The sequence below is a fragment of the Asparagus officinalis genome, unplaced genomic scaffold (assembly GCF_001876935.1).
Source record: "Asparagus officinalis unplaced genomic scaffold, Aspof.V1 AsparagusV1_Un419, whole genome shotgun sequence".
In the NCBI taxonomy this organism is placed as follows: domain Eukaryota; kingdom Viridiplantae; phylum Streptophyta; class Magnoliopsida; order Asparagales; family Asparagaceae; genus Asparagus; species Asparagus officinalis.
In genome coordinates, this window is record NW_017972684.1 from 17,854 (window position 1) to 30,779 (window position 12,926).

General features: G+C 40.0%; 1 long non-coding RNA gene across 3 annotated transcripts; it reads right to left on the minus strand.

Annotated features, from left to right (window-relative positions):
* Positions 1-1,357: 1,357 nt before the first annotated feature.
* LOC109827764 lies at positions 1,358-11,947 on the minus strand. 3 transcript variants are annotated; one of them, XR_002243500.1, is made up of 7 exons: positions 11,852-11,947; positions 10,288-10,379; positions 10,087-10,206; positions 8,942-9,026; positions 2,485-2,581; positions 2,019-2,163; positions 1,358-1,703 (listed from the first exon to the last, which is right to left on the minus strand). It is a non-coding gene; the product is annotated as an uncharacterized LOC109827764 (long non-coding RNA). The 3 variants fall into 3 exon arrangements; XR_002243499.1 differs by having other exon boundaries at positions 1,938-2,163; XR_002243498.1 differs by having other exon boundaries at positions 1,879-2,163.
* Between the last annotated feature and the right edge of the window lie 979 nt (positions 11,948-12,926).

Below are 12,926 nucleotides of genomic sequence, written 5' to 3' on the forward strand. Positions count from 1 at the left end.
AAACCCCAACACACCAAGTTTTAGGTGAACCCGTCGTCTATTGACCATTCATCGACTTGTATCAATTTTAACGGTTTCAAATGAATAGAAATTTTCACATGACTCGACGGAGGGTCAAACGACGACGAGTTCACCCCAAACTTGGTGTGTTGGGATTTTAGAATATGTAGATCAAGTTCAACAGAGCGGATCATCCACAATGTAGCTCAATCATGTGATTTTAGGCCACGTCCTTACTAGGAGTCTTTTTTTGTAATTCTCGTCTTACTAGGAGTCTTTTTAGGATTGAAAAATATGGGGGCCATCCGTGTTTTTTTTGCTAAGGGTTGGAAATGCAGGGGTCGCCTGCGTTTCAAGAACTGAAACGCGAAGGTGAATTCCGCGTTTTAGAAGGAGCTAATGACTTATAACTTCTTCTGTAGAGCGTTTGTAAAGACCATTGTTGAGTGACTTTGCCTTGACTGTTTTGGAGTGTGAAAGTCGTCAGATTGTAACTTTCATCATTGATGTTTGATGGGGGATCAGCTATCTATAATGATTTTTAGACATCCTACAATCATATTAGTTCTAATTTATTATGCGATATTCCTATCGTAAGTAGTGTTGGGTCTAAATGCCATGTTAGTTCTAATTTATGCCATGTTAGTTCTAACTTCTCCAGTGTTAGTTCTAATTTGTATCGTGTTATCTCTAATTTATGTACACTACAACAAAATATAACATTGCCGATGAAACAAAAACGTCGGTAAAAGTTAAAAAAACATCGGGAAAAATCTTTTCTGACGCAAAATGCAGCGCGCGTCGCTAACGCGTCGCCAAAAGTGCGTCAAGGAAAGTATTTGGCGACGCAAATACACTGCGTCGCCAAAAGTACACTTTTGGCGACGCATCATGCGTCGAGAAAAGTATATCTTTTAGCGACGCATAATATTTTGTGTCGGTAAAAGTTTAGCGACGCATGCAGCGTCCGCAAAAGCTATGCGTCGGCAAAAGTATAGCTTTTAGCGACGCAAAATTGTTCGTCGCTAAAAAACTATACTTTTGACGACGCAAGTTAGCGTCAGCAAAAGTACAGCTTTTAGCGACACAGAGTGAAGCGTCGCTAAAAGCTATACTTTTGACGACGCAAGATAGCGTCACTAAAAGCTATACTTTTAACGACGCAAGATAATGTCGGGAAAAGTATAATTTTTGACAAAGCATAATTATGCATCGGTAAAAATAATATCTTTTTTGTCAACTACAAGCCTAGACTGAACCTGAACATCCACAAAAAATTTACTCACATTCACATCAACAAAGAAACCAAACATCAAATTATACTCCAAACAAGTTGCATATTATGATAAACAAAGAATTTGCTCCCATTGCAAAATAATTACATTCATTTCCATTTCCAAGTCAACACTCAAAGCCTGTTTAAATATTCCAGTTTGTCATATTCAGTGTTTTCCATTTCAGAGAATGACACATTATAAGATTTACAGGAAACTAAACTAAGTTGAAAAAAAGAAAACTTGAAGTGAAAGAACGGCACGATCAGTGAACATCTTCACAGATGAAGATATATTCTCTGGTAGAGTTTTTGCGACTCTGCCTAACTCCTGCATTTGTTGCTTTGTAGTCACTCTATCAGGGCCACAATACATATCCATAAGCTCTTTCATGTGTGGTAGCCTTTCCATCAGTTTTTTTATTATTTCCTGTTAGAGAAAATACAACGTCAGATTATTAGCTACATATATATAGCTCAAACAAATACTACTATATATTTTACTAGCAAATAACCCCCGCGTGACACGGGGAAAGGGAGGAATTTGAACTCAATTATAATAATTGAAAAATAAATTCTTATGTAATAATTTCAGATAATCATACTTTGTGAAAGCAAATTTGACATTGTGCAAAGGGATAATAGCATTCAGCAGTACTTATACCCTGTGTGATCATTTGTAAACAAACAAATGTACAATCAATAGTGATTTTGTTCGAAGTTAATTATAGATGCATCGCCATACTTTACGTCAAACAATGTTCAGCTTAAATGTGATCCAATGCTTGGAGAATCATATATAATCTTCTTTATCCTGGTAGTCCAATTCAATATGAGAGTTATCGGCCTTGGAATTACTCAATCGTTTTTTTCCCTTTGGCTATAGCTACCTGTTACATAAGGGAAAAAACAAATATATTAGGCAAAAATGTCAAGAGAAACATGAATTCAGTATTAAGAAAGAATGATGCAGTTTATTTTCCTAAGAATGTGAATAAAAAAGAGTAGAGACTGCTGAAATTGACAAGTCCATAGCAGGGGGAATATATCAAATATATTAGGAAGGTGGGCTTCCAGCATGCAGCATGCTGGATATCTAAGTCATTAGTCATGCAATGTGTAATCAGGTGGAAATGCATGTTCAGATGCTTTTTATCAGTGTCCATCGGCATATTACAGCGCTAGAGCATTTTGAAATTGAAAGAAAGTACCTCTAATTGCTTTTGAAATAATTAGGAGACCCCATGAGAGTCTCCCCAAGAGAATCACCAATGTTGTCTACTGTCCATCTAGACTGAAGGCAATCCCCTGTAACAACAAGATGGTCAAAAATTTCACATAACAATTAAAAAAATTCATCGAATTGTACATGTATCATAAAACTAAATGAGTAAATGAAAAGAAGAAAAATTCTAGAATAGAACAATCAAAAACTTCCATATTCTTCTTATAAAAAGAAGAAAGAGCAGGATCGGTTTTTTATTCTTTGAAGCTAGTGAATCCAGAGTTCCTCATTTGCTACAGTTTCTGTATTACGGCATGGAATATGTGTTGCGCGCAGCGGAAATTTCGGCAGCACTTCGGCAGCACAACAAGAGAGTCAGATCGCAATAAGAATTCTTGTTTCTTAAAGGGAACAAGAATCTGAAGCCTAATATCCCATCAAAGTGGGATATTTGCTCTTCCTCTCGTCAGCTCTAGGACTGCGCGTCGAGGGAACCTAAAAGCTATTACAAATCACACAAATAGCAGTACAACCAATTTTTACGTGGTTCGACAAATTGCCTACGTCCACGGGGCAAGGAGGGGGAGAGATCTACTAATAGAGGGAGAGAATACAACTAGGGTTTACAATCACTCATAATCTAAACCCTCAAACAAACTCTCTTAAATCCCTCACAAAATCTCTCTACAAAAAGATGCACAAAAAACCAAAGAAGAAAAAATCTCCTGCACTCAAATTCTTTGCTGTAGCCGCAAGACAAAAAAAAAAACCTCTGCACTTTGCTCTCTCGCAGTCAGCCGCAAAGAAACAAATCCCAAACCTCCTTGGCACAAAAACCTAGGAAGAGGAAATCGGTTTTATATAGGAAATAGAATCGGGTGGGCCTTCTAATTGTGATTGTGGGCAGTTGTCTCACGCAACATGTGACCTTGTGGCCCCCACTCAATTTATTTCCTCACAATTCTCCACCCCAGTGAAGTTTTCCCAAAACTGAGCCGACACCAAAGCAACCAAATGTCCCACTTGTTGTGTCCAGTACGAACTCAATCCACAACAAGTCGAGAACCCGAACGAGAGTCCAAACAATCTCACCCCATCAACTCAACTAATCCATACCGACTGCATCTGAAAGACTGCCTACGTATCCTCTTGCCCAAGGAATCAAGCCGAACGTAGTTCACCAAAATGGCCGCCAACGGCCTCAACAATCACGAATATGTAACAAGTTTCGACAATGATCAAACTTGTTGCTCGGAACCACCTTGGTGAGCATATCCGCCGGGTTATCCTTCGTGTGGACTTTCACAATTTCCACATCGCCATCTTCAACAACATCCCGAACGAAGTGATAACGAACGTCAATATGCTTCGTTCTCGCATGAAAAACCTGATTCTTCGCCAAATAGATAGCACTCATGCTATCACAATGAATAGTGACGGACCTCTGCGATATACCAAGTTCCTCCAAAAGTCCTCGAAATCAAATAGCCTCCTTCACAGCCTCTGTAACTGCCATATACTCTGCCTCCGTCGTAGACAAAGCCACCGTAGACTGTAAGGTGCATCTCCAACACACCGACGCACGGGTCAAAGTAAACACATACCCCGTTGTAGACCGGCGTTTATCCAAATCCCCGACATAATCCGAATCAACATAACCAATGCATGACTGCCCACCTGTAATGTCCCGCTCATACACCAAACCAACATTGAGCGTACCTCGAATGTACCTCAAAATCCATCTCATGGCGTCCCAATGACCCACTCCTGGATCGTGCATGTATCTCGATACCATGCTTACCGCCTGTGACAAATCTGGCCTCGTACATACCATTGCGTACATCAAGCTCCCAACCGCACTCGCATATGGAGTCTTCGACATCAACTCACGATCTTCAACTGACTTCGGTGAAAGACCAGCTGAAAGCTTCAAATGGGCTCTCAATGATACACTAACTGGCTTCGTATCCATACTAACATGGAATCGCTGTAGAACCTTCTTCAAATAAGCCACCTGTGTCAAACAAATTCTACCCTTCTTCTTGTCTCTGCCGATCTCCATCCCTAGAATGCGCTTCGCCTCGCCCAAGTCCTTCATCTCAAACTCATTTGAAAGCTGAACTTTCAACTCATCTATAGCCGACCTGGAAATAGAGGCAACCAACATGTCATCGACATAGAGTAACAAATAAATGTACGCACCTCCTTTTAACTTGCGAAAATATCCGCAAGGATCAAACTGGCTCCGAGTGTACGAATGACCAAGCATAAAACCATCGAATCGCCTATACCACTGTCGAGGAGACTGTTTCAAACCGTATAGCGATTTCTTCAATCTGCAAACTAATTTTTCCTTCCCTGCAGCTCGGAATCCCAATGGCTGAGTCATATATATTTCTTCATCAAGATCACCATGAAGAAATGTTGTCATCACATCCAACTGATCTAACTCTAATCCATACTGTGCTCGGAATCCCAATGGCTGAGTCATATATATTTCTTCATCAAGATCACCATGAAGAAATGCCGTCTTCACATCCAACTGATCTAACTTCAAACCATACTGTGCCACCAAAGCTAGCAAAATCCGAATCGAAGAATGCTTCACCACCGGGGAGAAAACCTCATTATAATCTATTCCTTCCTCCTGTGCATAGCCCTTCGCAACCAACCTAGCCTTGAATCTCAACGGAGTGCCTTCAATGCCCTCCTTCTTCGTGTATACCCACTTGCAACCAATTGCCTTCCGCCCCTTTGGAAGCTCAACAAGCTCCCATGTATCGTTCTTATGAAGAGATTCCATCTCCTCCTGCATAGCCACCTGCCACGAATCAGCCTCCGAACTCTGTTCGGCCTCTCTGAATGTAGTAGGCACTAACTCATCGATACTTTCCACCGGAAATGCATACGCAACTGTGTCGGCATACCGTGCTGGCATCTGTATGTTTCTCCTCTGTCTCCTAGCCGCAATAGAATCCTGAACCTGAGCCGTCGGTTCCTGATTCTACACATTAGTACCTGTATCCTCCGTATCACCGTCGTGCTCGCCTGGCGTCACCTCAGTCGACACCTGCATGGATACTGTACCATCTGGACAGTGTGGAGCTGCATCAATCTCCACCACCTGCGATATCTCCTCCGTCGGGTCGCTCTCCACCTGATGAGAGCTGGGAAGCTTCAAGATGGAAGCTTCATCAAACGTGACGTCCCTACTCAGCACAATCTTCTTATCAACTGGATCCCAAAGCTTTTATCCCTTGACACCACGCTTGAATCCTACAAATATGGCCTTCCTAGCTCGATGTTCTAATTTATCAGTTCTAACATGATAATATGCAGGGCACCCGAATACCTTGAGCTGGTCATAGTCATGTGCTGGCTTTCCCGACCACATCTCCATAGGGGTTTTCCCCTCAATCGCAGATGAAGGCAGCCTATTAATGAGGTGGCTCGCATATGTAAGTGCCTCAGCCCAAAAGATCTTCTCCAAACCACTCTGTGACAATAAGCATCGGATCTTCTCCAGTAAAGACCGATTTAATCTCTCTGTCACCCCATTCTGCTGCGGTATATGACTAACCGTGAAGTGTCTCTCTATGCCCTCGTCTCGACATAGCTGCTGAAAGGGGTCAGAAGTATACTCACCACCGTTGTCGGATCGCAACGTCTTGATCTTTCTCCCAGTCTGCAGTTCCAATCTCTTCTTCCACTCCATAAACAAATCTAGGACTTCACTCTTCTTCGTCATGGTGTACACCCAACAACGCCTAGAATAGTCATCTACGAAAGTGACGAACCAATGTCGACCACCAAGTGATGCAGTCTTGGTAGGACCCCAAACGCCTGTGTGCACGTAGTCCAGGATGCCCCTCGTCTGATGAATGGCAGTTCCAAACTTCACATTCGTCTTCTTGCCAAGAACACAGTGCTCACAGAACTCAATCTTCTCACTCTTGGCTCCCTTTAATAGCCCCTGCTTGCATAATGCCTACAGTGACTTTTCACCTGTGTGCCCCAACCTATAGTGTCAAAGTCTGCTCATGTCCGCTTCTGAAATAACCAAAGCAACCTGGCCAATCTCGGTGCTTCCCTTCAGATAATACAAATTTCGATTGCGGACTCCCTTCATCACCACCAATGATCCCTTAGTAACCTTCGCTACAGCGTTTTCGAAAGTCACCTTGAATCCCTTCGCCTCCAAAGCTCCAACTGAGATAAGATTTTTCTTTAGTTGAAGAACAAATCTCACCTCCTTCAACTCACGGACTACTCCATCGTGCATCCTAATCCGTACGGTACCTATCCCAAAAATGCTACAGGATTGATCATTTCCCATGACAACAACACCCCCGTCGACTTTCTCAAAAGATGCAAACCAGTCTCGCCTAGGGGTCACATGAAAGGTAGCGCCGGAATCAAGCATCCAATCTGATGCATCCACATGGTTCACCTCCGGAGTAATCAGTAGAGAAAAACACGAATCATCGGAATCATCGCCTTTCGCAATGTTCACCTCATTGGCCTTCGGGCCCTTTTTCTTGTCATTCTCTTTCTCCTTGAGCTTCGGGCAGTCTCTCTTCCAATGTCCCTGCTCATTGCAGAATGCACATTGGTTCTTTGCTAATTGGTGGCGGCCTCTAGACTTTGACCTACCTCTGTTACCACCTTTCGGATATGGGCTTCTACCTCTCGTCGACAAGGCCTCGCCTGAAGTGCTAGCACGGGAAGTCTCCTTGTCCTTCCTCCTCAAATCATAATTGGTCAAAGCGCTAGTCACTTCACTATAGCCGATATAAGATCTCCCGTTCAACAAAGTGAGCACAAAGGTATCATACTCCTCATCGGGTAAGGAGCCCAACAAAATAATCGCCTTGTACTCATCCGATATCTTCTCATCAACATTCGCCAAGTCCGACAACAACTTAGTGTAGTTGTTCACATGAGCCGCTAGCGAGGTGCCTCTGGACATCTGAAATCTGAAGAGTCTTCGCAGCAAGTGCAACCTGTTCTCAACACTCTTTGTGAGATACTTATTGTTGAGAATTTCCCACATCTTCATTGCAGACGTCACCCCAATCACATCATATTTCAGCTCCTGTTCCAAACAGGACCTGATCACCCCACAAGCGTTCCTATTCATTTTCTCCCATACCGCCTCTTCATATTTAGGTGGCCTCTCGTGGACCATGATGGTCTCTTCCAAATTCTGAGTTGATAGAAATTAGGAACCACCCAACTGAACCCTAGATCGGATTCCAAATAGATCTCTTATCCACACGAGGAAAGCGAAATCTCCAACGGCAACTCCTAATGCTATCTCCACCGAAGCCTAGAACTCCAAGAACCAAGCTTCACACAAAAATCTTCCTCCACCAAACTCCAAAACCCTAGATCTGAAACCTGGGCTCTGATACCACTTGTTGCGCGCAGCGGAAATTTCGGCAACACTTCGACAGCACAACAAGAGAGTCAGATCGCAATAAGAATTCTTGTTTCTCAAAGGGAACAAGAATCTGAAGCCTAATATCCCATCAAAGTGGGATATTTGCTCTTCCTCTCGTCAGCTCTAGGACTGCGCGTCGAAGGAACCTAAAAGCTATTACAAATCACACAAATAGCAGTACAACCAATTTTTACGTGGTTCGGCAAATTACCTACGTCCACGGGGCAAGGAGGGGGAGAGATCTACTAATAGAGGGAGAGAATACAACTAGGGTTTACAATCACTCACAATCTAAACCCTCAAACAAACTCTCTTAAATCCCTCACAAACTCTCTCTACAAAAAGATGCACAAAAAACCAAAGAAGAAAAAATCTCCTGCACTCAAATTCTTTGCTGTAGCCGCAAGACAAAAAAAAAAACCTCTGCACTTTGCTCTCTCGAAGTCAGCCGCAAAGAAACAAATCCCAAACTTCCTTGGCACAAAAACCTAGGAAGAGGAAATCGGTTTTATATAGGAAATAGAATCGGGTGGGCCTTCTAATTGTGATTGTGGGCAGTTGTCTCACGCACCATGTGACCTTGTGGCCCCCACTCAATTTATTTCCTCACAATATGTTGAATAACTATTTGCTACTTGTTTATCAGCCATTCTGACCTGCAGTGCATCACATTAAGAACGTGAATATATCTGATGACTTGCAAAAATTAGTAATGTAGTACAAATTATATATCACAATTCAAGGTACTTGAACACAATTGTTTCTGTAGATTTCCAGCATAAAATATTTTCAAAGAATCTCCTTATGCATTTCCATGATGTCTCTATCTCCAAGAGAGCAAATATACAAGTGGTCATTTCCACATCTACATTGCGCAGTTCATAGATCTTATGGGAGCCAACAAGCACTAAGGATTAAATATGGACCTTAAGGACTATCTCGGTTTACTACATAAAAAAACATTACAATTTTGAATAATAATGGTAGCAATTGATAGTACCTTTACTCAGGTTGGAGAAGTGAGATTTCAATTTCCTGTAGAGTCTTGCCTTCTGTTTCCACAACATTTCTCCTCACAAATATTGCTGCAATCAAACAGAAGAACACAAACATAAAGTATAGCATCTGCGACCCTAATCGTTCCAGCAATGGCAAAAACAGCAAACCAACGAAAAAATTCACCACCTGAAGTTTTAAAATAGACTTAATAAGATTAATGTGATGGATATCAAGTTTCTCATATATATGCTATAAAACTTTCCATCCTGAGTAAAAGTTGTCCAATTCAACATAATTTGTTTGATAACTGGCTTCAAGTTGGTGATGTACCAAGATATGCAATCCACGGTCATCCAAAAAAAAATTCGTTTATTAATTAGGATTCCGCTCTAAAGCTTTTAATGCAATATTTTTGTGGCTAATTATCTATTCTAAATCCAAGGGAAAAAGGCAGAATGGTTAATAAATAAGCGTAAATAGATGACTAAATTGTAGAGTACATACTCAATGCACGCACATGCATGTGGCCATAGCTTTTGCATGAATTTTGTTGGGAAATATCTCCAATAGAAGAAGGCTATGGACTGGACCGGCCCCTAGTGAAAATGATCCGAACTATACACCTTACTGTTTTATGAACAAAAAAATGTAGGGAATGCACCTGGCATTCAAGTTGTGTTCTCTGGGATAAAGTAAACAAACTGAAACTTGAGGAACTCCTGCATTCTAATTTTCCCAAGCACTCGTTTTTCCTTTCTGTTCAATTTTCCTCTCTTTGGTTTCTCTATTATATATTACAGTGTACAATATAGTAATATCATATCCTATTATTAGAAAATGCTTCTGGTGAAAGCACCCCAAAATGTGTTTGCACTTTAAATTAGGACTCATGCATGCTTGTGGAAGTGGAATTTATACAACACAAAGGGCATCAAGTACTATGGATTAGACATGTACAGATTAAAAAAGGCCTGTAGCTTGATTGTGTTGTTTCAATTTGAGCACCTAAAACTATTGTCTAAGGATTCAAAATCCTTAGAATAGATTTGTGTAGTGATATGGCCAAATATATAGCCAAAGATGTAAAACGCATGTGCCTTTGTTCCTACATAAAAATGACAATGAAGGTAGTAACAAATTTCTTACCAAAACTTTAGCCCTGGTTATGGATTTAGATTTCGAGTCAATAACATATATTTCTTCAAAATCAAGCACAAACTCTGAATCATTTGCTCGTCTATTTCTGTAATGTGTTGTTAAGAAAACCTGTAATAGACGACAAACAATATGAGATAGGTATGGCATTAAGTACATACATATAGGAAAGCATAAAGCGCCAGAATTGACCTTTTAGTTTTATACAATGGATCTCTAGACGCATCTATAGGCGGCTCCGTGACATTATAGCATCCAAAATCAGTTTTTGAACACCTAATATACTGTACAAGAGAAAGAAATAACACCTTTTATATTTTGAAAAATCCTTGCATACAAAATGGTAAATAACAAAATATCCTCTTCTAACAAGAAACTACTCATCTAAAAAGATTAAAAAATGATCCTCATACACAATCATTAATGCAACTATTATTTCTTAATGAAGCTTGTTTCTTCTTACGTCTGGAAAGATATCAGCATGCAGATATTATAGGTTAATGATAAAAAAAGAATTAGAATTTTTTTCTTTATCCAAACATGATTTTATTTCCTCTTTTCTCCAAATCAACTTTCAAATGATATCCTTAAGACATAATTCCAGGGACCACTATTGCAGTAGTCATTATTGTAACTAACACTTAAATCTTCCTAAACTGCCAAGTAATTTCAAGTTGAAAAGCTCCCAATGAGACTTGTAGATTTTTTTTTTACCAATTGACAATCATGTATGATGATCTCTCTAAAACCAGCGCATCCATCTTCATCAGATGGATCTTTGTCACAAAACTTCATCTCTGCCATTGATCAGGATAGACGAAAGACGCATGAAAACCCATTAACTCAAGATTCTCATTTTTTTTGCATAATAAGTCTACGCTACACATAAATAGTTCACTGGCTACGTGAACCAATGCAATCAATTGCATAGAGGTGATCCACGTCACTGGTAACACAACCACAACAAACGCTTGTTAGCTCCCATTAGTAACTAATCATTGTTTAACAAGACCACAGAAACCATAGCATTTTTTTCCAACTTATATCAAGCATTAACAGAGTATTAACTAATGATAACAACTTGACCCCAATCATTTCTTAACTTTGCTCTACACGGAAGATGTTCCTTTTATTCTTCTTGTAAAACAATCAGGTCATTAAATTTGACAACAAATAACCATTAAAAAGGAAATGTGGTAGATTTTGCAGTTAAATTTTGAATCTACTGCACCCAGTTCAACAAATAAAATAAGCCATGCACTCATCCTTAATATGCCTCCAACTGATGCAAATCTTGCCTTCAAATAATTAATTCAATGATATCTGAAACACAAAAAAGGAGTTTATATGAGGTTTGAGTCTTGTGACTGTTTCATGAGATCGTTCTTGTAGAAGATACTTGATAACCGGGAGAAGCTTCAAGGAACGTTCAGAATCCATGGCAGGAGCTAAACAGGTTGGGCCTTTTATGAAAATTCGACCTTTGTTTTTTTTTCCAGATGTTTGGCTCTGGGCCCATGAACCAGTCTCAAAAGGGGAAAGGAATCCTATGCAGAGCCCTTGTTCAAGAAAATCAAAGTGCAAATGCTATCAACTAAAAAACATATGAATAGATTGTTCTGATTCGATTAGGAAATATTAGAAAGCCAGTTAGGCATTTTGATTGCACTTTTAATGAATCAGACAGCCTACTCGTGTGTGCTGGAAAATGCATATCATAAATTTTAATCAAAATTAAATAAAATTGGAACCATACCTGAGATGCTTTCAAATTCTCTACGAAGTTTGTCCCAAGATGTTAAGAAAAATCAGCCACCACAATAGCAACCATTCGATGGCGGATTTGCGGCGGGCGTTTTAGATAGAGAGGGAAATGAAAAAAGAGGGGGAGGAATTGAAAAGTAGGCGGGGAAGTGAAAGAGGAGGGGGCTGGTTTTGGCGACGCACATGAATAGTAAAGCGTCGGCGAATGTATAGTTTTTAGGACGCAATAGTTTTGTGTCGCTAAAAGCTATATTTTTTCCGACGTAATATAGCGTCGGCAAAATGTTTACTTTTAGTGACGCAAAACTGTTCGTCGCTAAAAGCTACACTTTTGCCGACGCTAACGTGCGTCGCCAAATGTATACTTTTTTGTGACGAATGTTTTTACGTCGCTAAAAGCTATACTTTTACCGACGAAAATGAAAAAAGTCGGGAAACACATACACTTTTACCGATGCTAAGTTAAAACGTCGCAAATAATATACACTTTTAGCGACGCTAATTATAAACGTGGGGAAAAATATATGTTTTGCCGACGCTAACTAAAATCGTCGGGAAAAACATAGTTTTTGGCGACGTATTTAACCATGCGTCGGGAATAAGCGTCGGGAAAAGTGCAATTTGTTGTAGTGGTAATGCGTTATTTCTAGCGTAATTATTGGTCTAAATCCCATGTTAGTTCTACTTGATTATGTGTTAGTTCTACCTTCTCTAGTGTCAGTTCTATTTGGTATTGTGTTAGTTCTAATTTATTTAATGTATTAGTTCTAGCGTAAGTGTTGGGTCTAAACGTCATGTTAGTTCTAATTTATGCAATGTTAGTTCTACCTTCTTCAATGTTAGTTCTAACATATATCGTGTTAGTTCTAATTTATTTAAGTCGTTAGTTCTAGCGTAATTGTTGGGTCTAAACGTCATGTTAGTTCTACTTGATGATGTGTTAGTTCTAGCTTCTCTAGTGTTAGTTCTAACTGGTATTGTGTTAGTTCTAATTTATTTAAGTCGTTAGTTCTAACGTAATTGTTGGGTCTAAACGCCATGTTAGTTCTACTTGATGATGTGTTAGT